At 39.4% G+C, this 23256-nt stretch overlaps 1 long non-coding RNA gene across 1 annotated transcript in view; it reads left to right on the top strand.

Moving 5' to 3' along the window:
• LOC140656150 (uncharacterized) overlaps nt 1-22634 on the top strand; it is a 63335-nt gene extending 40701 nt beyond the window's left edge. The window contains exon 3 of the long non-coding RNA XR_012043988.1: nt 20271-22634. This is a non-coding gene — a long non-coding RNA (uncharacterized lncRNA). The remainder of the gene's footprint in view (nt 1-20270) is intronic.
• Nucleotides 22635-23256: the final 622 nt, after the last annotated feature.

Genomic DNA, 23256 nt, shown 5'->3' with positions numbered 1-23256 from the left:
ATTGATGGGATTTCCGAATGCAAGTTGAAGGCAGCAGTTTAGAACAGGAAGCATGAAAATAGACTTTTAATGAGGCAACAAAAATCCCATTTTGAGATCACTTCCACTATTTCACAAATTTATTTATATTCGGCACTGGAACAAAATTAAAAATATTCAAAGGTGTACAGCAAATGGAAGCACTAAGCCAGTGCATAAGAACATTGTTGGGAGCTAGAAAATGGGCAAAGAATAAACTTGTAAAGGAAGCAATAATGGATCATCAATATCTGTAGATATCAAGCAAGGCTCTCACAGAGTAAGACAGTTCCTCCTGCAATTGTCTTAATCTTGACAATACACTGCAATTTCTGGTTCATTCCTCTCTTGCTTGCAGATCACATTTTGATCTTCAAAGCTGGCAAAGCCCAGAATTCAGGCGAACTCCTATTTTGGGGAGTGCTTCATAATTTGTTCTGCAAGTCCAGCTGCAGCAATTACTACTTTGATGACTGAATGGGGAGCTTACAGAAATCAATCAGCTAGGCTGCTGGCTTCTCTGATGTCAACAAAAAACACCTGGACATCATCTGCTTGGTTTACAAAAGGTGTTCTGACAGTAGCTCTCCCCAGAAAGCTCAGCACCATGCAATATCCCAAAAAGAATCATTAACCTCATGAATGCCTACCAAAAAGAAAACTATTTTTTCCATTTTATTTTATTTCTATTCAATAAAACAATTTTTTCCTGTTTTCAGCATCCAATCACACCAAACTTCAATTAGTCCTGGTAACCATTCATTGCAGGCACATTTGGTAATATTTTCATATCTTCTAATCATCCAGCAGAGACAATAATGCCTTATTATTTGTATACATGAAACTGAACCGATTTTCACTAATATGCCTCCAATGTCACATAGGAGAAAGGCAAATGAAGCCTGGTCTAATTGCCTGACTCCCCAGAGATGGTGACAGGGTCCCACCCAGACATAACCTGGAATCCCCAAGAACTCGGTTTCTTCTCTCTATTGTGACTATTGTGAGCTCCCTGCCACACAGAAGAGTCATCAGCTTGGATATCACAAGGTACAAAGTCTTGGAAACAGACCTCTGAAGTCTTTTGTGTATGTGAAACACCAGAGGATATCACACATAGAGTCTGAAAAGCCATTTAAGTTCTGGAGTATCTTGACTGCACATAGAATAAGCTGGCAGGTGAACAGTTACTCACATTCAGAACATCAATATTTTAACTATTCTTTCCACTCATCATTTTACACACTCATTTTCTGCTAATTGTGGTTGGAAAAATTAAGTCACTACAATTTCCAGAGTTGGTTTTATACTTGGCTGAAGACTGCTTTGTAGCTTCTGAGTATTTTTTACTGAAACAGAAGTGTGGCTCAGCGTATAATGCAGGTGACAATGTAATGGGCAGTGTTATATGGAGGTGGAGAAGATCACCTACACATGTAGTGTACCAACTTTTATTAACTGGTGTACCACTCCAGAAGACTCCTCATTCTTTCCAACCTCATAGAAAACCATCAGAGGTTTTATAGAGTATTCATTCTACCAAGCATCTTTCAATTGCAGTGATCCATCACTCACTGCCTCAGAGCCACTGAGTTTCATAGTCTTGTCTTAAGACCAGAGTATTAAGAAATGCTATGCAGTTCTGTATGTAATGAAATAGGACAAAGAGTGTGCTTGAATTTTGTAACAGATTTTTACCCTCTCAGTTTGTGGTGATGCACTAAAACTGTTCCCCAAGGCACTAGAAAGAAAGTTTTTATCTTCTTCAGGAATGTGCCTAAACTGAAATGTTTGAGGCCTCAGCAAGTCCAGACAAAATTAACTGGCACTCTGACCTCGTCACAGTTTTCAATTTGTGTATTTGTGGAGCAGGACATGTATGTCACTACATCCAAGTCAGAATACAGAGAGAACTGATGAAGAATGCAACTATCTTAATGAGAATTTGAAGACTCTCACTAAGTCTAGTACCTGCCAGTTTTTATGAACATCTTAAGAACTTCAGTTTTACCAATTATGAATGGTATTGTTTTGCTTTTAAAATATTTTTAATGGTTTTTTTTAATAACCAAACATGTTTCAAGTCTTTTCCATGGTTCAGCTCTCCTTTTGAAACCCAGGCTTTGACCTTTACCTGGGACCTCTCAGCTGCCTGGGAACAAAGACCAGACACACCTCTGATTTTCCCAGATGTTCAGCAGTAAGAACCCTACAATTTTTAGCAGCTTCAATGCAATCTTCATAACTCACTGATGTTTTCTAGCAGGGGTTATGCACACAACTGCTCTAATGTTAACTTCCTATCTCTCCTTCTCTACCCCCCTTCCTCCCTCTCCAGGACAATCAGAAAAAAATACAAAGGTCATGAACCTAACTGCAAGCATCTCTTCCTGCTTCTTGTGTGGTTTTCACCCTGACCTTGATACTCTTTTCTGTTTCCCTAGTGGCACCTCATGCTCACACCACCCCCTCATGCTTCCTTAAGAACAGGAACAGCAGAAAGAGGGAGAGAAAGTCTGGCAATTAGAAACATACCCTGAGATTTCCTGCTTCTAATGCCTATTGCAAAGGGGCTGCTGTTTCTCAATTAACAGAGAGTAAAACAAGAGAAAATTAATGAGCTTAGCAAATTGAGGACAAACTGAATAAAATGGGGCCAAATTAATCTCTGACGTCTTTTCTTTGAGGGCAACAGAGGGATAAATTTATCTTGATATTTTAAACTGGTTTTTAAGGACACAAGTGAGGATTGGGGTTTTTGTTGTTGTTTTGGTTTTGGTTTTTTTTAACCATGTGGTCATTTGGTACTTGCTATCTGAACTACTTCATTAATCTTCTGTAACTAAATATTGTTATTACATTCATGTAACCGATATGATAGACTGGAAACAACACGATTAAATGGCTGAGTTACTATCACTAAGGAGTGAACCAGCCACTGAATAGTGGCATGACCTGAGACAAGTCACTTGTGCTCTGTGTGCCTTTGGATATCTCCAGCCTAGATCATTCCCTTAACACAAGCTCTTCAATACAGATACCATCTCTTCACTATGCTTAAGTAGTTATTAGAGTTTTCTGCTTACTGACTTGGTCTAAGTGAATGTTTATTACAATGAAATATTTTTGTGGCTGGTTTACCATAGAACTATAACGAGGACACTTCCACAGTATTCAGGTGCAAAAAACTGCTATGTACTACATTCAGCGCTAAGAGGTGTTGACAATACTGTCACCTGGCAGAATTACTTGGCCTTAGGAGAGAAACATTTTTGGCTTGTAATTGTTACAGAGCTTAAATATGCATATAATTGGAAAGTCCAACAAGAGTTTCCAGTGAATAAAATACTAATTTTCATTAACCACACTTAAACTGTAAATTTGCTATTACATAAGTCACATGTAAATGAAAAGCCTTAAATCAGGTGTGGAACGTACTTGTAGACAAACACTTCTTAGCAATAAATTCAAATGAAGCAGCAATTGCCCTGTTGTGGCCTAGGTGGAGCATTTGCAAGTGCCACACACAGAACTGGCTATTCACATGGTTCTGGCACTCCTTCCTAGTTTCCTGCTGCTAAATTACATTAAGAGACTCTAAACATACTTTCTTAATATCCCTGCCCCCTGCAGGGAATTATTGTGGTTGCCACAAGAATGTTACTTGATCATGATGGGGCAGGAAAAGGGCTTGGTACAATCCTGAAAAAGCGATCCATGTAACCATCTCTGGGGTCCTAATTCAGCCTGCTGTCTCTGCTCAGCAAAATACGTGGCCCCTCTGTTTAACTTACATAAGGGGTTAGGTAAGATGGACTGCAATGAGAGCTAGCACATTTTTAATTTTGCCAGTGATGTCAGTGGAGTGTTGGAGGTTACCACAGGCTGTACAACTGGGGTTATAGACAGTAAGCTCTGCAGATCATGGACTGGTTTTATAATTTTCTTTTTGTAAACTACTTCTTAGCATTAGGGTCTGAGTTTAACTGTGGCTCCTACAGTGCTACTGTAATATAGCATCACATCTGCATAGAAATATAGATGTATTAAGAGATGAAAACAGAAAGCCACAGTATTCCAACAGTTTGATCATTGCACTGTTCTGATGCCAGCCAGTGAAGGGCCATGTAGTTCAAATTAAGTCATTTCCCTGTTCCTGGGTCCCAGCTTACCCTCATCCAGTTTTCAGATTCACCATTCTTAAAATTTGTTGGTTTTTAATTCATGGCAGTACATGCAGCAAAATTGAATCAGAAAGTGCTATTCAGTGAATTAAAACAGGAAAATGTGGCTATATCCCTGTTTCTGAATTTGCTGATCATATATTTACCTGCGAAATGCACACTGCTGAAAGAATAGTCATTGATAATTCTGAGAAAAAAATACCCAAACCTCTGTCTGGGTTACGTTTTCTGACTTAAATGCACTTGCCAAATTGTCATATTTCACTAAATATAAACCAGCAACTTTAAATCCATAGACTCATATCACAAGCCAGGTATTCCATTTAGTGATGCCTGCAGTAATCCCCAAACCTCTGATTCAGCTACACTAGACTGTTAGAAATGGCCTATCTTGATCAGGTGGATCAGGTTTTTCTCTGGATCAATCTTAATCAGAGCCTTACTTGCTATAAATTGGTCAATGGAACTAGACCAATTTATATTTAATGAAGACTTTATCCAGCAAAACGTCTTCTTCAGGGATTGCAGGAGTGTCCAGGTATGTGTTGGTATAAACATACATACTTCTTGTAACAAAATGACAGGAAAGCCTGACATAGGGTGATGATGTTTCTGAAGATTGTCTTCTGAAAACATGGAGCACCCTCAATCCCTGCTGCTGCCATCTATGAGCTTGTAATTGTAGCAACTACAGGTTCTGTCAGTAACAACAGTGCAGGATTACTGCACTAGGACAAAAATGTGAGTTTTCAACCTTTGACCTGTCTGTGCTCTCTTGACTTATCTTTGCCCTGGTTTCTTACATTGATCTCAGCTGGCAGGAGTTCCTGAGAGGTTTTGTACATCTCAAAACAGAATTGTGCACAGATCGTCCTTCCTGCTGAATCTCAAGTCAGATGCAAACAAGGCAAAGAAACTACATTTGTTTTGCCTAGAGTCAGAACTGCTCCTTGCAACTTTCCCTACCATGGCTCTTCTAGTTACTAATTTGTATAAACAGACTGTGCTTTGCACAAATTCCCCTGTGTTCTGGGACTTACACTGTCAGACTTGAGCATGCTTTTCTTGTTCATGGTGTCTTATTTATTTTTTCCATGTCTTTTACCAAGTACTATCTTGCTTGACAGACCTGAGGAATAGGATACTCTAATCCCGTTCTCCTGGCACTGTTATTTTTATCTGATGGAGAGAACAGGCACTTCCGTTTCAAAGATGCAGCTAGAGAAAAATGAAGGAGTTACTACTCAGAGGCTGGCTCGGAGACTGAGGGAACCCCTCTTATATTGCTGCTGTTGGATTCTGGAAAGGCTGTAAAATAACCAATACAGAGGTCCTTGATTTATAAGCAAATTTGATGCTTCTAACTGGATGCAGCTGCAATCTACCAACCTGTGTTTGGACCAAATTCAAGACAAACCACCCTACGAGCTGCTATGACATGCATTTGCTGGTCTCCAGCAAGCTCCATTTCTGTTGTTCAGGCTCCTCTATGCTGGGTCTGAGCCTCCTCACTGTTACTACATCCTCTGCAGTAGGGACCATAGAAATGAGGTGCAGGAGGGTTTGCACAGGGCCCAGGCATGATAAGGACTTCCCCACACTGGTTGAAAACAGTAATAAGGACTGTGTTCCTGCTCTGTTGCATAAGCAGAGCACAGAGTGGAGAGAAGGAGATGGATGTTAATCTGGTTTTGAAATTAATTTAAGCCCCTTTTTCTTCTGTAATCCTTTATTCTAGCTCTGGTGTTTTCACATGATATCAGAAGAATAAAAACACTTAAAACCCTTTGCTCATAGACAATGAAATGTAAATTATGCTCAGTTGGAAGCTTTTCAAACCAAAGGCATCTTTCAGAATTAATTAAAAAGCAAGGTACCCCCATATGAGATTTAGCAACATGTAGCTATTGACTTCTCTGTTAACAACATATTGCCATATGCCTATGGAGCTGAAAGCCAGATGTGCTGTACTGCTGCAGCACACAATTTCTCAATTCTGCTTCATCAAGGTACTGTGTCCCAGAATGTGGGGAACCTGATATTAATATACAAAGGGTCACTATTACTGTGACAAAACTAGCAGCTTTATTGAAGGCACCTACTCTGGCTGTGCATCTAAGTGCTAATTTACACACACAGGTATCTACATGTGGAAGGCCTCACGCAAATCATCAGGGTTGGGTTCTAAAGATCTAATCTGGCCTTGGTTAGGATGAGGTCTGTTTTACTCAGTTTTACTGTGCAGTGCAAAACTCTCCGTTTTTGAAAGTGTGTGTGTGAGACAGACCGAGAGACACTTATCTCTGAAATGATCTGGTACTCTGATACAGATATATATGATTATGCACATAGAAAGCTATGAATGTGTGCATATAAGTATAAATCTTACATGACTATATATGTATTATTTATTTTAAGTTTAAGCAAAAGTACTTTACTCCCAATTAAGTTAATAAAGAAGGGAGAAAATACTTACTTTTTGATGGTATTTTTATATGACTAAAGCTTTCTAATTAATGAAAGGAAGATCCTTTTCATGAAAAAGTTTTTCCTGTCAAACGAGATATTGCTTTTCTGTATGAAAAATTACACAATTACTTTTGTGTGTCATAATTTGTGGGAGAGATATATCAGGGAAGCTAAAAAAAACCTGCTCATCCCTTTCTCTCTAAGCATACATGGTATGTTGCTCCTTGCCATATGAATGAAAAGAAGCTATATCATTGTGCAGCCCACTCACTTCATCATGAATACAGCTGCATCTGGCCAGGGATTGCACAGTACTTTGTAAGAGAGTGATAAGTCCTAGCTAGAATTCTATGGTTGCTTTATGCAGGAAGTTGGGTGAGATAAATATAATGATCCCTTCTAACTTTAAAAAAACCCAACACTCTGGGAATCAGTAATTCTCAGTTTCTAAATTAAGAAATGGCCACACAAAGAAGGGAAGCGACTGCTTAGAATCATGCAACAGGCCTGCAGGAGATGGTTAAGTAAAATCTCATTGTCATGATTCCTGTCTGATAAATCTTGCACCTTGTTTCCTTCAAAGCAAACCATGACAGAATTAACACTTTTTCATACAGAAAACAACTGCCTTTACAACAGCTCATGCTAAGACTTATGCTTGATTTTCTCTGTTTAGCAAGTTTCAGAGGCTGCTGTCATCATTACTGATTCAGCATACTGCTGTACAATTACAGTTCAACTTTTTGCATTAGTTATGATCAGAAAGACTGTATCTTCATAGGAGTTAACTGTAATTGGAAAGGTGCAATGCCTTTGACTGTACCCTCTGCCTTTGCTCTCATTGTGGCAATTCCTGTATCATTATACAGTCAAGAGGACAACTAATTATGCTGTACTTCCATAGGAACTTCCATGCAAAGATCCAAATCCATTTTAGAGAAAGTGAAATTCTGATTAAGAATACTGTTCTGGAATACAGTGATGCTCAGTTTAGTGGCAGAATCATGACTTGAGCCCAGCTGCTTCATACACTACACAGAACACAGACTTGATCTAAAACTCATTGAACTTAGTTCCTGTGTTTGAGATAAGGTAGGTAAATGAAAATGGCTCAGGGCTAGCATAAGTGTTGTGCACCATTTGGGTCCCACAGGATCTCTGCTAAACAATTCTTAACCTTTGTAGTGTTGTTCTGCAAATGGTTGAATTTCACTCTGAATCTCACTTTCAAGCTAATAAAGTCATTTATCTCTTGCAAGAGGGATGTAAGGGGAGGAGAGGACAAGGTCTCTGGTAGAGGCTGACTCATGGTCTAAGCACTGGCAGAAAAAAAAATGGCTTAATGATTTCAACAATCTGCTGTTGAACCAAACATCTTGTTCCCATAAGATGCTTTGCATCTATTTATAGACAATAACTATCTGATCACAGCTGAAAAGCAGGTTATTCCATGATGTGTAGTACCTTTATCCAGCCAGAGATAACATCATTTTGCTTACCGTACATGCCTCTAGAGCTGAAAAACAACCTGAGTCTCCACAGCACATTCCAGCATTGCTGCTTTTTCAGAAGGAACTTTCTTCTTCCACTCCAGCTTCAGCTTGGTACCTATATAACACAGGCATTGTGCCCTGAAAATAGAGAACAAAACAAACTTTGAGGTTCATTTAAACTATCACAACCATTTCATCCTTCTAGCACATGCCTGTGCATAGGTTCCCATTCTGCAACTGATATTTATTGATCTAGATTCATATGATCCAAGAAAAGCTTGACTGCATTGCCTTGTGGTAAAATTATAAGGGGGAAAATTGGAATGTGGGGGAGAAGGGAGGAGGAAAGCCAAGCTTTTATAACTCTTTGTAAACCTGGTTTATGTGAGCCTAGCCAACCCAGGGTCTAAATGATCTGTTACACTTAAGAAGTGGATGTGAAAGGCAGCACTGTTGCTGAGCTGCTGGTGCCCCACAGAATCAAAACATTTCTGCTGAGCTACAATTTAAACAGTCATACTCCAACTAATTATGGGAAGCAGCCCCTGTGAGGAAGTATGCTTTCCTTCTCAAAGCATTTTACCTTCAGCAAGTAAACAGTCCTAAGTGTAATATTAAAAGCACTAAAGTTTATGTGCATTTTTATTTTGTGCTAATAGAGCAATTAAAAATACACACTGTCTTGACATTGCGTTTTTATTCTAAAGAGGTTTCAATGTTTTCCTGTGGATTCAGGTCTGATCTGCACATCACTGTCTGTCAGGAGAATACAGATCTCTCCTGCCTTTGTGCTTTCATTAACATAATAATTAACTATTATGGGTTCTCTGTCATGACCAGTTTCTGCTTAAATTACGAGATTGCAATTCCCTGATACTGGGCCTTGCTCTGGCACAAAACTCCAAGGAACCATCTACTAGCTGAACTCCTCCTGCCTGCCACTTGTTCCTCTGCCCCTCTAACGTATATGCTGTAATTTTACTTATCCTTACAGACTGCAGAATCAATCTGAGTAAAATAAGATTTCACAAAACATAAAATGACATTTAGATCCAGACTCTCCATCTTCTTCCTTCTCCACCCCCATACAATGAAAGTGTCTGTACATTTGGCAGATAATAAAACCATCCCATTAGAAACTTGTAGACTTTCTGACAGTGCTGAATAGACCATGGGACAATAAAGAGACTTGTGCCAGCAATCAGGTAAAGTGTCCAGAGAAACGCACATGATGATTGTGAGAAACCTGTATGGTGGTGGGCAGAAAGGGGGAATATTTACTCCATGCCAGTGAGTCTGTACAAAGAATTGCCAAGCATCACATGAATCAGAATAGAGCTGTGTTTTCCAATCCACACAAAGCGAGAAGATTTTTCAAGGTCTTCAGCTCCTATTTACTAACCTTTACACACACTCAGATTCTTGGAAAAACTCAATACTATTGGTTTTATGTATATAGCTGCAGAGGTGCCTGGCCCTTGAAAATCTGGCATCTTTTCTGGATGTATAAGCCTTAAAATTCTGAGAGGAGTTCTTTCAGTAACGTGCTCAAAGGCTGAAAATTAATTTGAAATGGCATACGGCTCTCACATAGCTTCTCTGCAAAGAACTTATCCATTATGGGGAAGAAAATGGAAAGAACGTCTGGAGGTCTGTTGAAAAAATGTTAGCAAGAATTAATTCAAGCTTTTTCCGCCCCCAAACTTCATGTAGGTTAGGGTCTGAAAAGATCTGGGCTGAGGCTCAAAACTAAGGTGATGCTCTCCTCACTCGATCTTCTGCTGTGTTCAAAGAAGTAATGTAGGATATAGTAGGGGAAGAAAGGTTCTTGGACTCGTTGCTTAAGTAACCAGATAAGATTCTCTGGCCTGTTACACCAATAGTCAGGTTAGATGATCTAATGGTCCCTCCTGGCCTTAAAATCTGTGAATCTAGAATTACACACCACTATAAAACTTATGTAAGGAAGGGGAGAATAGAGGCCAAAGAATTACAAAGAGTATTTATAAGCCTGCTACAGTCATCACTAATGTACATATAATTGGCAAAAGCATTTACATCAGAGGCCAGCTGTAACACATACGTTTATTGAAGGCTTGCACATTTCATTATAACTGAATTACTGAACATATCTAAGCCATTTATAGTGAACTGTGGCAAACTCTAAAATAAAGTAAACACATGTGCAGAGGTTATTGATGTGGTATGGCTGTTCTGATATTTAAAGGCATTATAAACGATTTGCAAGGCATTTAATAAAAGTGACCTACATTTATATAGCGCCTTTTATCCTGAGGTATCCCAAAAATTCTGTACAAACTGTATAGCCTGCCACTGCATTACTCTAGGCTGACACCAGTGTGACTCTTCTGAAGTCAGTTGAGTCACAGCGCCATCATGCTGGATTTAGAATGTGACTAGTCCAATCTTGCATATATAAATGGTGAAGAGAAGGGGAAGTAGCAGTTGTTTTACATGTTTCATAGGACCTGAGTCCTTAAGAAGCCATTGGATCATCTAATCTGACATTTCATATTACTTAGGACATCTCTGGAAAACAGGCAGAGGATCTGGAATCTTTCCTTACATGTCTGAGCATTGCAAGTCTCAAACCTCACATCTAACCTGGCCTCCCAATAATCTCTTTCTTACACATTCTTCTTGGAAAAAGGGACATCAAAACTGATCTCATCAATTCCATGTACAGAAGCAAAATTACTTCTCTAGGACTGTTTGATATTTCCATTTCATGGCCTTTCTACCCTCTTACAAGATCACATTGTCCCTCTTACTTTCAGCACCGCCCTAAGAATTCTTGCTGGGATGGTTATTTATAACAACATCTCACTCCTCTTAATTTCCAAGACGGAGTCTCACAGCATGTGGGAATACCTTGTCTTCTTAGTCAGCAGTCTTAAAACTCACTTGGAAGAGCACATGCCTAGATGATTCCAATCACTCCATGATAGGAACTTGCCTTCTTCATTATTTACTATTTCATTAACCTTTATTACAAAACTATCATTCAAAACTCTATTTTATTATTTAGTTTGTTGAAGAAAATATTGAATGGTATTGGAGCAAAAAGCAGTCTGTGGGGATCCCTCCTAGCATCTCTTAACAAGTAAATGAGATTTGTTGGTGATACACCTTTGAATACATCCTTTTAATTCCAAACAATACCAATCTGTGCAAAAGGACCCTTCAGCCCTGGTCTCCATCTCCGTCTTGTGGAAGGAAAGATACGTGAGCAGGGAGGGAACTTCCATGCACTCCACTAGGTGCTCTGATTTGATGATCAGAGGATTAGGACTAGATGGGACCAGGTGATGGGACATCACAAGAACAACTACCCTGGAACGCAGCCAAAGCCTATCAGTACTAAGTCAAAAGCCTTGAAGAAAGCCATGTATGCTGTTATCAGAACATTCCTCATATCAAATTAATCAACAATCCCATCAGAAAGAGATAATAGGTTGACTTAACATGGCATGCTTTACATGAAGCCATATTACTGGCATTAATTCTATTTTTCAGTTTGTTGTTGGTGAAGTTCCAAATTAACCAAGCCATTACATTAAGTACAACTGACATGAGGCTATACTGTTTTGTAATTTTCTAGCTTTCCTCTTAATTGCTTTTAAATAATGGAACTACACTGGCAAACCTCCAGCCCTCTGGAATTCCTCAGTTTTCCAAGATTTGTTAAATAGCCATCCAATAACACTATATAGCCTGGATACATTCTCATTCAGTGCCAGCAAAGATACATTTTTGGAGAAGCAAAAAGGAATAATTCTTTTGACCAAAGCTACAATGCAGTAAGCCACAGGGGAATTGAAGCAAAACCCCAGCACTAACATTCCTGAAAAAGACATTATGGCATCTTTAATTGACACTAAATGGTCAGGATATAATTTTAGGGCTTCTCCAAAAATGTTACCTGTAGCAGCCCAAAGTCCATAAAGCTCTGGCCTCTAATACATCAACATTTTTTCCTAGCACAGGAAGGACCTTTCTAACAAGACCTCAAACCAAGTGCTAATACCCTTTACACTTACTTTGTGAGAATGTTGTGCGATAACATAGCATGACTGCTGGTATACAGAAACCTGATAATGAAAATGGAATGCCAAACTTCTCCTTTTTTTTTCAACTCTCTGAAACTAATAAAAGATATTACTTCTCCCTGCAAACTATGCATGTCATATCATTATGTCTTCATCACTACAATCACATTACTAATGTAGTCTGCATTCTGCTGTAGTACTCTGCGTACTGCTGAACTTTATTGATAATTAATGCATATGCTCACTATATTCTGCAATTTTAAAAAAAGCCAGCATTGTGGGCAAAATTATATGCTTGAGCTATAATATATTCACTCTCATCTAAAGGTAGCTGTTTAGAATACTCTTAAATTCACTGTAAGAATCACAAAACTGGTTTTACAGGGTGAAATACTCTAAAATACTCTGAACTGCTTAGGTAAGTGATCAAGGCAGATGACAGTAAAGGACCCTCTACTTGCATATTGTGAAGATCCTTTATTAAGTAGCATTCATAAAGTATTTTCCCCTCTCTTTCTCACCAGGGAAAAATCTAGCAGAGCCAACATACCTGGATTGATATGAGGTTCTTTTATCCCATTTTTGGGGGGAAAGATCAGAGATTTTTCTGTGTTGTGCTTTTTTTAAACAGGTCATTTCTTAGACCTCTTTAGATCACAGTTACACAAACAATTTCACTGGTATGACCAGAGGGCTGTGATGTCTAGCAGGTGGCAAGAACAAGCAGATGACGGATGTAGGCAGGGACAGGAACAGGAACCCCTTACACTCAGCTGTGAAAGGATTTGTAAAATGGAACTGCAACCTCAGGAACTTGAGCTTGCTAAACGCTAATGACAAATCAATGAGAGACTCAGGATGTTCTTAGATAAACACTTTCTCTGGTGCCAAAGCTGACTTAAGAAGTTCCAGTTCCTGCCCTCCCCTGCACCTGCTAACGCTTTTTCTCTCCCTCCAGCATTGCCAGTTGCATCACTGAAATGTGTCGGATTAAAATGAAAATTTTTAACCCTATTTTAGTTCTGGTTTATAGAGTGGCTCCACCAACTGCTGTGATGTAAGTGAAGGGTTGGAGCATGACACCACAGGAAGAGACAGATGGGCTAGAATGAAAGGGGCAGGGGTGTGTGGGTACCTGAACAACATAATTATAACAATGGCAAATACACATCTCCTGAGCTTTGGTATACTGTTTGATACCATAATTCATCTGATCCAACATTTCCTGGGAGTTCATGCATAAATTCCCCCTGAGTTCAATGGCCATTGAATGAGGCCCCAAAAGCAGGTACTGTGCAATAACAATTTTATCCCTTTCTGGCTAAAAGTTTTTGTTAAAGAAACAAAACACTATTTAGAAAACATTCAAACTCTCCAGAATGTAGATCTGTCTAACCATTGCTATTTTCATTGTCCCATATTGTGCTATTTCTACCTTTAAATTTCAATTTTTACCTCTACCTTTCAATTTTATACTGCTATCCATAGATTTATATAGATTCATGTGGTTTTACAACTGCCTCACAAAGTCTATGAAATCTCAAACACATTTGTTTAGACTATGAGCTTGTTTATTCTGGACTACGATGACCAAATACACTCTCTGAAGCTAATGTGATTAGCTTGGCCAAGCTGATTAGGAAAGAAGAATGTCAGGAATTCCTCTTCCAGATGTAGCCTGCATCGCTCAGAACTTTCTCCAGCAGGAGCATGGTTCCCAAGCTCCACCTAACTTCACATAGATGGAGAAAATCCCAAGATATAAAATTAAGGAGGCAGAAGGAGGGGTGGGAGAAGGCAATGATTGCCTTAAACATGTTCACACTTAACGGAATTAATGTTTACTGATACAATGGAACCTAAAGAGGCAGTCACATCGTTTAATGTGTTAGACTTGCAGACCTTTGACTCTTTTATGGTTAATTAGCCTTTAGCTTAAGAAAGCCCCCAGGTCATAGAACTTCCATCAGCTCTGAATTCAAAGCTTTGCCCTCTCTCACCCTGGCAGTTTACAATGTAATGATGATTGATAGTCAGATGAAAGCATTAGCTGGGGCCTGTCTTTTTGCATTGTGCTGGGAGAGAAGTGTAATGATCTATAGCTGCAATGGTTTTAGAAACCGTTTTGGTTGATTGTGACCTTAATTACCCACTTAAGCAGGCTTTGGCCAAATTGATTTTATACTGCTTTATTCTACAGCAGGTTAAAAATTAACCCTGCAATCATAGATGCATTTTACAAGGTTTCTATTCCCTTGTTACCTAAAAAGCCCCTAGTGAATATGATCTTAAGTTGATATTCATGAACTCAAGTAAAAAGGAGGAATGATACCTTTTAACAGTGATAGATTTATACTCTGAGTAGATATGGGGCCAAATACTTACCTCCTATCAAAGTTATACTCAGATGACCAAAGACCTTCTTATACTTGGTTAGTGAGCAGTATGTGAGCTAGATTCCCACCTAAACTAAAGCTTTTTTGCTTAGTCCCAGGAATCGTAGGCAGCTTTAAAATGCTCCAGACAAGCAGCAGCAGATGCTGTTCAGATGGGAAAACTGCACATATACAGGAGCGAAGTGGCTGACTTTATTGGCCTAAGTAGCACAGGGATCAGACTGGCAGAATATTTGGAGCAGGAAGCATCATACTTCCCCTCAAAAAGTCCAGCCTTCCCTACATCACATAAGGAACATTCTGTATGAAATCTTTCTAGAGAGAAAAAAGGGAGAAAGCATCGTAAAGACACATCATCCTTTTCAACATAAAGAGAACCCTCCAAAACAAGCCAAGGTACAGGGGAGAGAAAGATGAGACTTTCTCACTCGACACTCTTTGCAGACAGGGTAACGCTCAGAACATTGCTAAGATTGCTACAGCAGGACTGAAACTATGGTCAAGCCCAAACTTGTCTTACATCCTCTGTGAGAACAAACTTTTTCTGACAGAGAACTTGGGTCTACACTGCCTCACTGTGCAAGCTCCCACATGCAGTGGAAAGGAAGCATGGCAACCCCATTCTAGATCTGTTCTTATTGTTTGGCCAATGTGAGCAGATAATGTGTCACAGTATCCTTCCTAAAGGAGACTTAAAACTGTCTTTCACAAAAGATCAGTATTTGCACACAGTCTGTGCTCCCATGGGAACGCTGGCAAATCCACATAGCTATAGGCACTCCATATGTAGGTGGTGTGGAGTGGGGAGGCTGTTGAGCTCTGGCCTGTGCCCTAGTCCAGCTGATTGCAATGTGCTGCAGACATAACTTAGCTCCTGTGCAGGAGACAACCAAAATCTTATGTAACATATAAACACACAGTTTTTCTCATTTCTCCTGTGATCCATGATTCTTAAATTTTGGCTGTAAACCATCCCAAACCCTTCTCTTTTACACCGATGATGTTTTCTAACTGGGATAGTTGGCTCCCACAGGTCATAGGATAGGGACCAGACAGCATGTTCATTCTCAGCTGTAACCTGCTCACAGAAAACAATCTGAAGGCCTCAGGCAGAAAGAATCATACACATGTTCAGCTTACTGACATACCAAGAACCATAAGACATTCCCAGAAAACTTGCTAGCACAACAGGGAGTGTGGAAGGAAGGAAAGAAGGAGGAAAAGAAGAAACAATTTTGTAGGTATGGCTTTGCAAAATAGCTGTTGCTCACTGCTAGAGACACAACAGGGATGCTAATCATCCAAACTAACTCTGCAGCAATTACATACTCCAGTTGGTGCAAGTGTCTGTACGTGCATTTTCAACAAAGCCTTGATAAGCTGAAATATCTGCTCCATAGAAAAAAGTAGGCTTTTGGCTTGTGCTCAGCATGCTCTGAATGATGCTTTTGCCACCTGTATTTTAAGGAAAGCACTTTCTGTTCTGTTTTATTCCACCTGACACTGATCTCCACATGGGCCTGTTTTCTGTGAGACAGAACAGCTGTTTGATGTCAGGAAGAGGCCTTCCTCAGCCATTATTTGGGTGCAGCTGCATGCCAGCACTTGCAGCTGATACTACTTTTAACTCCCATCTTAGCTTTCCAACTACTTATTTCATTCCCACTGTCTTTTACTGTATTTTTTGCTTTCTTCTGACTTAGCTTTAGATACTTCCCTATTTAAGGGCCTGGAACAAAATTTGTGATTTTACCTCTCAACTGAAAATTATTTTAGCTATATCCTTTGCAATACCAGTGATGAGGTTTGAACTAGATAGATTCTCATGAGATTACAAATGGAGGGTGCTCTTATCTGGGGATTCTTTATTCTACAGGGTGTGATGCCTTTGAAGCCTAATGTCTTTGTTGATCTAGCTTGCAATACCCAAATTTGCTAGAATTTTGCTCAGTTGTATGTGTAGTTCCTTTCGGCCAAGTACAGCAACCAACAAAAATTAACAGCGCTTCCCTCTAACTTTTAGTCTGAGCTGCTTATACGTTGAAGAGACAATATTCTGTGTCATGGCTGTCTTAAGTAATGAGAGATACTTTAGAAAGATCTAAACAACCCACCCAGATCAAGAAAGCTTTTGTTAAAATCACTGAGATAGATAGACACAGAAGGTATTTTGCTGTTGTTCCCTTGGGCTGTCTTAGCCTCCTCAATACAGCGGTCCATCTGGCCTCCAGTGGAAAATGACCCAATTCAATTAAAAGTCCCTTTGCATCTTGCTGGTGGAACCTAATTAATATAATGCAAGTCTTTGGCCCTCTCTAGTGATCAGTCCACATGGAACAGTTCTTGAATGCCATTTCTTCAAAGGAATAAAAGTAGCCCTCACCTAAAGGAATAGATGTACACATAGCTGGATACCCAGATCCTCATTTAATGTCCATGAAATAACTATGGGTTTCATTTTGGATCTGCCAGAAGACACTGACATCATCTTGCTCTTCTGTTTCTAAGTTAAAAGTGACCCACTTAGCACATTTATTTTCTGGAGTCAGTAAGGGACCCCGCAGCAGACACATACAGATTAAACTGCCTTTATATTGGAAATGTTTCTATTTAAAATGCAGGTTTTGGTTACAGTGTTCTCACATGTGCTATTGCTTCCTCCACATAAAAGAGGGAGCTTTGATATTCCCATTCGTGAAACACATCACCATGCATTTTAATAATCCCAGCACAAAACTGCTAGAGTTAAACCAGCCCCCTGGCCTCTATATTGTTTGATTATTGACACATGCAGTGAATCTGAAATCTGTTTGTGACTTTATCTGGATGGGATGAAGAACAGATTTGCTTAAATTCTTGGTGACAGAAGTATAAGAAGGATAAAGGAGAGGTTATTTTCCATCACAACTGTTACTTGCTTAAAAAAATCTTCCCCAAAGCAAAGTTATAATGTGATATCTTGGAAGAACACTACTCCATTCTTTGTTTAAACACCCTTTAACTCCACACCAGCAAGATAGAATCATATTAGCTAGCTAAGGGCTCTATAGATACTGATCAGACCGTTTTAAATTTCACTGAGGCTAGAGCTGGGAAAGGTTAAGATGCATTTCCCTGCAAGAAAAGTAGAACAAGTTTGCTGCCAGGGTAGCCGAAAAAGCTACCCATAACATTGATAACGCCTTAGTGATTCAAACAGCTACTTTGATGAAGCCACTTCTTTTTTTCCTGCAATCCTTCTGCTGCGGGCTGGAAAGGTAATGCCAAAGGAACACATTTGGCAGTTGGAAAAATATTCCATGAACATAGGAACATTCAGCAGAGAGAGAGAGATTGAGAGAAGCGGGTGATTGAAACCAGATGAAGCCAGCTCATGATCACAGCTTCCACGGCTGAATAACTAAGTCCATGTAAAACTTCCAGGCATTCCCTCCACCATGTGAGAAATCCCAGGGAAGACTAAGCCTTTGTCTTCTTCTGACACAAAAGCAGTGAGGATATTATTGACTGATAGAAGGTCCACAACATCCATCACTCCCTTTGGTTCTGGTGAATATTAGTATGTCTTGCCACTTCCAGACATGGGCCAATTATCAGGAAATCATTATGCTAGAAGCCTGTGGACTGCAGATCAACAACTTCCCCGGTGCTAATGGTGTCTGCCTACTAGGATTGTCTATTCTTTGGATGCCACATAGGGGAAATACCCCTGTCAAAAGCTGTAGTATAAATCAAATGCAGTTGGGCTTACATGTTTATCATTGAAGCACCTGACCCTAGTAGAATTAGCAGACAGTATGTATGCAGCCTGGTAGGCAAAGCATTATAGAGAAACTCAGGCCTAGACTCTGGGGTTTTAAATAATCTTGGAGATGTCACTTCCTCTCCCTATGCTTCAGCTACTGCATTAAGAGCTACACAGATGACAAACTATCCAGTTGAAAGCTAACTTACCTGTGTTCATGCAAGTTGTAGTCATACCTTTGACTACAGGAGGATACTCACAGGTTTTAAGCTCTTGGAGCTGAAATCTTTTTGTTCTGTGAAGTACTGCATGCTGGTTCATGATGGATAGCTCTAAATGCTACTGCAGTACAAATGATAATGATAACAGTGGTAATCTGTCAGCAGTTATTTAGAGAAAACAAAGCAGCTAGTGCCCTTCATCAAGACACCTGCAGCCAGTAACATGGTCTTGAAGGTCAGATTCAGACAATGACACTTTCAAACTTCCTCCTACAATTGGACTGCCTGGTGGAAGCTAGAAAATCGGGCATTCAGCTGATTCAGAAGAATACAGGACCATACCCACAAAAATCACTCCTTTAAACATTATTCACTAATGGCATGAATATCTGGGACAGAAGAAGGAGGTTCTCCCAATACCGGCCCCTTAAATTGGCATTAGAAAGAACATGAAAAGGAGAGACAAAATGTGATATTTGTCGTAAATGTCCAGAAGAGCAATACTTATGACATTTCCATCAGTGAACAGCACTCCACAAAGATTTAGTACTTTTAGATCTTTGAAAAAGAAAAGCAATAATGGCTGGAATGTTCCTCTGTGTCTTCCCCTGTAGGAAATTCAGCCAAGAACATTCACAAACCTTGTTGACTTACTTCCCACTGCAGCTTTAAGGGAGCAGAGAGGGTATCCTCACTATTGTCATACTGATAATTTGGTAATTGACATATGATTATAAGTACAGAAATTCAGAGTTCTAAATGGAATTGGCACCAACCTCTAAAAATGAAATATTTTACCTCATTTTTAACCTCAAATGATAGAGTTACGGAAATTATATCACCTTGTTATGCAACGCTGGTTTAGGAGGTGCCAAGTAACCCGATCCATGAGTGACATGTAATCAAGACAGCAATTCCAGTGACAGTGAAAGAAGATGACAGCCCTCTTCATTCCTGCTGTTTCTACCCAGCAACTTTTCAGCTAAAGACAACTTCAACATTCAGTATTTCAAAGCAAAACTGCTGATTTAGGCTGTATCGAGGTGTTTCAAAATACCAGCTAAATTACATTCAGACAAGCTGAACAGCCCGAGTGAGTAAATGCAATTCATAATGTAGACCACTCGAGGGAGCATATGAGTGAGAGATGAAAAGGTCAAGATGATAACATATTTGTGAACTACAAACAACAATTTCCTTATTCAATAAAGTAAAACAATAGTACAATTACCAAAGTGCTATGTTCTGAGAAGGTCAGACAGGTCATCAGGTTTCATCAAACGATCTCGTAAGAGCTGCTTCTAATAATTAAACATTGTTTGAAAAATGGTTATATTCCTACTCTCCCCATGGCCTGCAATCATGTCGCCCTCAGTTGGATGACTGCTGGAAAGGGGAATGCACTGTAAAGGCTGGCTGACACATTTGGCTTCAAAGCTTTTACTGATGGAAAATTACTTCAATTGAATATATATTTTCTCCATGGAACTTAAATTGTGGTCAACATTTTTCATTTAATAGTTTCTGATTTTCTTGCTTACATTTCTCCCATTGAAAGAGAGGAAAAAGACAGAGCAATTATTTCACTCTAACACATTCTTACTTAGATTTTTTTTTAAGAGTACAAATGTCAGCTATTTGAAAATTAAACAGAAACATTTTTCTCACTTTCAGGTTCTCACACAAAACAAACTTGCCTTTTTCAGCTGACTCTGCTAGCAACAGAAGTTACTGTTGGGACATATCTTGGAAGATAAAGGCTTACACTGCAGGTGCACCTGAAAATAGCTGCACCTGAGAAGGGATTGAAAGATGAAGAAGGCAAGAACAAGAGGAAAGCAAGAGAGACAAGGGATTATATCCTATTCCTGGATATCCTATTTGAGGGCAAAGACAGTCCCTGGAACTGACAGAGCTCAGTGGAGATTTTGTGCACACCTGGAGATTCTCATCTTTCAAAAGAATGAAGGAGACTGAGCCCCTCTATCCCTGCTTTCTGGCTACAAGAGTGAAACAAGCTGTTCTATCCAAGGAAGCAGTATCTTACATTCGCCTTTGGTCAACTGCCACCGCCAACACCATGTGCAACAAAGTGCTCTTGCAGAAGGTGGGCCTGCCAGTCCAGCTAATACAACAGCAGATGAAGCAAAGGAACAAGCTGAGGAAGTGTTCAGGGGAATGCTGCTGGAAGTTACAGGACCAAAAATGCCTGGTCCTTCTACACTCTGATGTTCTAGTTATTTATTTGTCGTTACTAACCACTATGGGGGACAACAGAAACTCTTGTGCTCAAACTCCACTAGAAATCTCCTTTTCAGTCTCAAAAACATCTGGCTTATATGCTTCAAGAACGAACTTACTTTTTAATTATTTATTTATTTATTTAAAAATAGACAGGATATTGAACCAGCATGAGTGGGGAAAAGAGATGCAACAAAGCACTTCAAGCTAAATCCCATGAGACAAAGCACTGAACTGCTGCAATCAGGGCAAAGTCCATACTTAGCTTTTACCTCCCCAGTTTCCAACAGGAAAGACAGAGGATGGTAAAGCAATGTTGGGAGGCATTAAAGAGACAGAGAGAGAGAAAATCAGACTCTCTTTTTGTAAACTGATGCTGCAACTTTTGTATTGACAGCAATTTACTATCTTAAACTAGTGTTAGGTATGTCACAAGAAAAACAGAGAAACACAAAGATGGTTTCTCCTTCTTAGTGTTCCTTTCTGAAACCCTAGGATAGGACACAGAATTTGCCCTAAGCTCAAATAAGAGGGACATCTTCCAGCACTGTTACAGAATTTCTGGGAAAAAAAACAGGAATTGGAGATAGGAAAACTTACTGAGTTATCTAACTCACCTCCATATTAACACAGAACTACACTAACCTCTAATATCACCTCCAAGGTGAGAACTTGCTTGGCTGGGATATGCATGGTATTTCTCTATACTTCTATTATTACCGTAATTTGCTACAATGTGGACAAAAGGTGATAAAATCCATGTTGAGAGTTCTGAGAGCATTTTCCATTTGGGTAATAAAGAATCTGCAATCTCCTCAACACCACTAATAATAAGACAGAGGAATCCCAATTCACATGCATACAAACAGACACCTCAAAGACCTCTTCCGAAAGTCTCCATCTTCGTTTCTCTGAGGCAACCTGTGTAGGTTGTTTCTTACGTTAACAAACTTTCAGCAGTACCATTATATTCAATATGCGTGCCCCATTCCTGTGACACAGGGCGCTACCACCAGGTCAGGTCAGGTCACAGGTGCCACCCCCTACATTAATTGTTCTCCTGTGACAACAAATATTTGCACCTGAGGTGCAGTGATGATGGATTCTGCTTTGTTCTATGTCATGGCTAAAACAGAAAAGAGGAAATCCCTGCCCCATCCCGTTTTTCCTCTTACCTCATTTTCCCCTCTCTCTCTCTCTCCTGTTTGGAAAACAGTCTAGCCTGCAAAAGGTCTATAAAAACTAATTTCTTCCTGCTGATGACAAGCAATGGAATAATTTCTGCTAGCATAACAAATGGAGAAAGCAGATAGTGAGGACAACAAACTTACTCATTTACAACCAGGTATCACTGACATCAATGGCAGTGCTCCCCTTGAATTTCTGTGGCAGCAATGTGGATCTCAGCTGGTGAGGCAAACATCCTCTTTACTCCACTCTACAAACAGTAAGCTCCACAGGAAGGAAAAGCAGCATCTTGCAAAAGTGGGAAGATTAATGAAGAAGGCACAAAGAGAGATTTTTCCAAAAGTGACTGATGTTCCAGAAAGAAAGTGATGGATTTCAAGTCAAGAGTAGTACTGCAAAGTAGAACTGACCAGAAGTACGCCAAGAAAGTGTTTTTCCTCTGAACTTGCTGATTTAGTCAAATTAAAATATTCTGCACAAACAGCTTTATTCCCAATCTCTGAAAGTTTTGTGTTACTTTGGGACAATAGTTTCTGAAGAGTCAAAATTAATTCCCAGAACTAACATTCAATTTCAGAGCCAGCTTTATTGCTGGCTAATCAAGTATGCTAAAATCATGAGTCAGGAACTTGTAACCCTAAAACTGAATTCTGAGAGTCTTAAAAAATGAGATTAAATGCAAAAATCATTCTTAATTAATTTGGTTTTGAGCTTTGAGCTATCAGGGTTCAATGGTGTCAAGCTGTGTTATATGTTTTTTTGCACCAGAAAAGCAGGATGTTATTTAAAATAACTAGAGATTAAATTTCATATGACTGTGGGAGCTAAAGAAAGACATCTTGACAAACATGAAAAAAAATAATGAAGCTATTCAATTCCACAGAAATAAGATGCATCCAGAGAGCTGTGCAAGATCAGCCTGTATAAGCTTTGTTTTATATTAATTAAAAAAGAAGCTATAAAGAACAAAAATAATGCCCCTCAGAACAAAAGCAGGGCATCCTTTACTTTAAATAGAATGCACATCCGTTGTTTTTACTAGGGGATTTGAGAAGATTTGGCCCATCTGGATGCCTGTCTCTCTTAAAAATTGTGGTGGCTAAATATGCAACCATGTCAGCACACAGAAAGAGAATTTCATTCATGTAAGATCTGGCCTCATCCTGACTCATTAATGCTTTCCTGGAACAACTGCTTAGTCAAGATTATGAAATAACATTTAAAATATGGT

The sequence above is a fragment of the Ciconia boyciana genome, chromosome 8, assembly GCF_034638445.1.
Source record: "Ciconia boyciana chromosome 8, ASM3463844v1, whole genome shotgun sequence".
In the NCBI taxonomy this organism is placed as follows: domain Eukaryota; kingdom Metazoa; phylum Chordata; class Aves; order Ciconiiformes; family Ciconiidae; genus Ciconia; species Ciconia boyciana.
This window is presented reverse-complemented; position numbering and strand designations above follow the sequence as displayed.